Source organism: Carassius auratus, unplaced genomic scaffold (genome assembly GCF_003368295.1).
Source record: "Carassius auratus strain Wakin unplaced genomic scaffold, ASM336829v1 scaf_tig00042829, whole genome shotgun sequence".
Classification (NCBI taxonomy): Eukaryota; Metazoa; Chordata; class Actinopteri; order Cypriniformes; family Cyprinidae; genus Carassius; species Carassius auratus.
The window spans coordinates 5,001-10,000 of NW_020526741.1; the positions used below are offsets into that span (position 1 = coordinate 5,001).

General features: G+C 42.6%; 1 long non-coding RNA gene across 1 annotated transcript in view; it reads right to left on the minus strand.

Moving 5' to 3' along the window:
* LOC113086175 (uncharacterized) overlaps nt 1-5,000 on the minus strand; it is a 7,029-nt gene that overhangs the window by 942 nt on the left and 1,087 nt on the right. The window contains exons 1-2 of the long non-coding RNA XR_003284662.1: nt 4,634-5,000; nt 1-1,876 (exon numbers count right to left, since the gene is read on the minus strand). The exon at nt 1-1,876 is cut by the window's left edge and continues 942 nt beyond it; the exon at nt 4,634-5,000 is cut by the window's right edge and continues 1,087 nt beyond it. This is a non-coding gene — a long non-coding RNA (uncharacterized LOC113086175). The remainder of the gene's footprint in view (nt 1,877-4,633) is intronic.

A 5,000-nucleotide genomic window follows, 5' to 3' on the forward strand; every position in this document is an offset into this window, starting at 1 on the left:
AACCCACCCGGCCCACAGGTTGTCAGTCCGCTCAGGTTCTCTTACGGCCTCTCTCATGGGTTCAATTATGTTGCAAAGTCAAATTGAATGTAGTCTTACAAAGTCCACACATTCCTGGCAGTCTGAATGGGTACCACGGTCTTGAGCGATCCATCTTGTCTAATGATTGCAGCTCTTTGCAATGTCTCTGGTTGTGGCTGTACAGATGGCTTTACTCTGCTCACCGGCCTTATCACTCCTCTTGAGTGACCTTGCTCTTGCACTTGGTGTTTGGGCTCAATCTTGAGACTTATTGTTGAACTTGTTGTTGCTGAGGCTCCTCCTCCTGTTGGCCTTCCGATATGGGCGAACTCTCCTGCAGTGACTGGCGTGCACACACGAAGCTCTCTCCCCGACCTTCACCGCCGTGTGTGTTCTCAGCAATGCTAGGAATGGCCCTCGCCACCGTTTCGCCCTCCAGTTCTTCCTCCTCAGGTCACGAATTACCACGTAATCCCCCGGCCTGATCTTATGCAGAAACATCTCAGCAACCTCCTCTGGGCAGCTTTCACCTTCACACAACTGTTGGATAACAGACAAGACATTTCTTTGCAGTAATTCAACATTTCGTTTTCAGACACATCCGTTGATGGAACCCTGGGTTTTTTTTCCCCCTTCTATTCCCATGAATGGTGGTCTACCAAAGAGAATTTAGAATGTCCTCAAATTTGTTTTGACTTTTTTTTTTTTTAAGTATCAGCGAATATTGAGAAAGCCCTTGGTAAACCACAATTCTTTCATCTGTGCAATCATTCCCCCTTTTGATACATGGTCTAACCCATGTGTCAACTTAGCATAATGTTTAAAAAAAATAAAAAATAAAAAAATGTTTGGAAAAACAGGGCGTTCCAACAACGGATCTCCACATGCTATAAACAGCCTGATGCCTTCCAGTTGTTTTTTCTCAGCTCCTGTGGAAAAAGACTGCATGCTCTGTAAACAAGGAGAAATGTAAAGATTAATGTCAACTTGTGCGCAAGTGGCTCTTTTACTATTATCTTCATTCTGATCCTCAGCCATATAAGCTCTAGCATTTCCTGTTGAGGTGAAACTTTTATCATTAGTATGCGCTGCGCACTTAAAAATCGCAATTTTGTCTGGCAATAGAATAGCCTCGGGCAGGTCCGATACCAGAGACGCGTTTAGTATCGGCCTCCCTTCCAATTTCAATAATTTTCTGTGCTTCCACATAGCACTAAAGTCATGCGTGACCCCAAAAGTGTATCGCTAGTCTGTGTATATCGTCACGCATTTATCTGCTGTCAGTTTACACACTTCGATCAATGCAACCAGTTCTGCTGCCTGCGCAGAATAGTGTGATGGTAATTTGTCAGATTTCAGAGTTTCAAATTCAGTCGTTACAGCATAACCCACTTTATTCTGCCCTGTTTGTGGATCTTTCGAGGCAGACCCATCCACAAAGAGGACATTGTCACAATTTTCAAGCGGTATGTCTTAAAGGTCTGGACATGGTGTGCACACCTGTTCGAGTGCTGACAGACAACAGTGATGTTCCTCACCATCCTCCTGTGTGGGCAGAAGGGTGGCAGGATTCAAAGTTGTGCATCGTTTTACAGTTATGTTTGGCATGTCCAACAAAATCGTATGATACCTCAGCCATCGGGCTGTAGACAAATGTGACGTTCTCTGCTCTTGCAAAATCATGGATACTGCGTGTGGAACCATTAAAGTCAAATCAGAGTAGCTTAAATTCTCTTGAGGCCATCACAGCCAGCTCGGCCGCTGCCACTGCTCTCAGGCAGCGTGGAAGTCCTGCAGATACAGCTTCAAGTTTAGTTGAAAAATAGGCCACAGGTCGCAGTCTGTCACCATGAGTCTGCAAGAGAACAGAAGACATAAAACCATTCTTTTCATCAACCATCTGTATAAATAGGCAGTTTATGATAGGAAGGCCTAACTTTGGAGCAATAGCAAATTGCACTTTCATGTTATGCTTCCTCAGCCTTGCTTGTCCAGACAAGTCTGTCACCTGACTTCAGCCTTTTCCCTGTCGTTAGGGCTTGTAAAGGCTGCTCAAAAATGGCATAATTAGGGATGAATGTTCTGCAGTAAGCACACATCCTCAAGAATGACAGCATCAGTTTCTTTGTAACTGGTTTTGGGACCTTTTTATGGCCCGCACTCATTTCTCAGACAGTGCTTTGCTATTTGGATTGATCACATGTCCCAGGAAGTTTACTTCCTGTTTCACAAACTGCAGCTTTAAAAGACTAACCTTGTGGTCCCCCTGCTCAAGATGCTTCAGGAGAGTCACAGTGTCGGCAATGCAGATAGTTTTATCTTTGGCACAGATTAATAAATCATCGCTCTGCCCACAATTTTGATGGTATTTCTGCCAAAGAAATATAAACATCTGAGGCAGAAATAGCCCCCACCCCAATTTCTTCTAAGGTTTTTTTTTTTTTTTTTTTTACACACATCATTCTTCACAAAAGAACAGTTCTCAAAACCTGCACATCAAAATCACAGTTTGATTTAAATGCTCCAACACTTTTGCTCTGTGCTATGTCTTTATCAACTTCAACCCAGTCTGTGGCCTGTAGGCACTTTTTCACAAAAAAAAAACCCTAAATCTTTCCACTGCTGCTTTATGACATTCGACACAAATAGGTGAGGAACACTCTCTTCTGTCATTAAATAACACTGCAATTGTTGTTCATTCAAACTCACAGAAAGCACACACACACACATTCTCGGTCCAGAAAATCTTGTCAAATTTCACACTTTCATTCTCCACCCCATTAAACCAAGTTTCTTCATACTCTGAGTCTCACTCAACTACGACATGTGACGTGCAATGCATTTTATCAGGCTTCATAAACTCTGTGTTGATTGGTTTTGTTCAAACTTTAGCCAATTTCAAAATCATCTCTGCCCAATCAACTTCTTTTATCTACCATTGGTAAGCCCACTGCGGCTCAAATTTAGAACATGTTTTTTTTTGTGGTGCTTCCTCAATGCTAATGCCATAGGAATCAGCACGGAGAGTCAAATTTAATTCACACATTAAATCTCTGGCCATTAGATGATGGATCAGATGGCCTGAAGCCGAAGTGCTTTCATACACTTTTCCTGTCATTTTCGGCACACATGGCAAGTCACATGGTCGTAAAGTGCTCTGGCACTCTCCGGAATCAACTTAAAAGTTAATTATTACTCCCTCTACTATTATTGGGTATCTTGGCATTTGAGAAAACCCTGTGGTTTTGTACAGTTTTAAACATTCTTCAGAAACACTGCTCAAACTTTCATCATTCACAACATTTTTCCAAACACACAAAGATTTGCAAGCAGATTCTTCATTGCAGATAGCAGACAGTAAATCAGTGTATGTGTTTGTGTTTGTGCGTGTTTTGCGTGTTAGAAATAAATGTTCACTTCCCTTTCTCGTAGTCAGTCACTGACCTCCTCGAACTGGACCATCTCCGTCCTGCTCTCCTTGTCTTTAATCTTTTCAGTGTCCACACGCGGAGGAAATTCTGCGCTTACTGCATTAGTGAAATTTTCCACTTCTTTCCTGAATGGTTTGTTGCTTGCATGGTCCCAGTCTGTGTGCGCACATCTCACGTTCGTTGTCGCCAGTTTTCTGCTCACCTTATGCCAGTTCGCTGGACCCATTTTCACACCCAGCATCCGTCTCAGTTCTTCTGAAGTCGGGCTGAACTCTTGGCACAGTAAAAGCTGTTCTTTCGCAAACCTTTCGCTCACGTCCTGCGGATCTGGTAACATGAGATGTGCCATCAGGTCTCTCATATCATTGTCCAAGCTCTAAAAACAAAACAAACAAACAAACAAACAAACAAAAAAAAATTGGCCCATCTGGACCCGCAACTTTGACCATCAGAGCTCTTATGTTTTTGGCGCTGTGTCTTTCGGAGCTGTGACGCTGATCTGTCCACTTTTCACTTGCGGCCTGCTGGTGCTTGGTCTTTCTGAATCAGTTGTGCTGGAAACAGTTTCAGACGCGTTTCCGAAGACGTCCTTTTCTTCGTCATGTGCACTGCTACATCTGCCGCTCCTCGTGCTCTTATCGCTGCAACTCCTGCTGAATTTGTTGCTGGTCTTTGGAACGGAGAGCAGTTGAGATCATGGTCCAGTTTCAGGGCTGTCAGGTCTGCCACAGGGTAGTGATGTTTATAAGCCGGCGGTGCTGACCCGATCTCGGGTGCATATTGGAAAACACAAACACACTTTTCATTAGTAGCATTTTGCTCCGGTGGAGCTGTTATCTCACACACATTCTCTTCCATCTTTTTCATTTCACCCATACATGCCAATTCTTTCTGCATTTGCTTACGTTATCAACTTTCAGCCTATTTTTAACCAACAACCTATAGTCTGAGTACATCCTTTACACACGTGACGAACACATACCATAACCAATCTGTTTCTTTCTTTTTTTTTTTTTTTTTTTTTTTTTTACTGCCTCTCTCAACACATTCAGTCTTACTTTACTCAATGTCCCTTCTTCAGGAAATTCATGATATTTAATCAGCTTTTCTGTGTACACTTATGCCCATAATTCTTTTTCTATTTGACCAAAAACTGGTGTATAAAAATTTTGCTAGCTTACTGTTTGGTGATCCCATGTTGGCTGACTTCAATCTCTTCTGGATTTCCTTCGACGCACGTCTATAATCTGTTAAACGTCTTCAACAGATCCGATTTTGTCACCTCAAATCGGCAAGGTTAGCAAAAATGCTCTGTAAATTAAGCTTACTCAAAATCTTCACTCGATTGAATGATTCTAGTTCACCTAATCAGCTGTGGCTCTTCCGTCCACCTACAAGCAAGTTTTCGGCATTAAAATTGATTAAAGCTTCTAGTTTTCGGCATAAAATTTACAATTTGCCTCTTGAAAACCTTCTCTGCCCGTGTTACAATTTTGCCTCTTGAAAACCTTCTCTGCTCGCACCAAAGCGATGGTCAGCCACTATGGT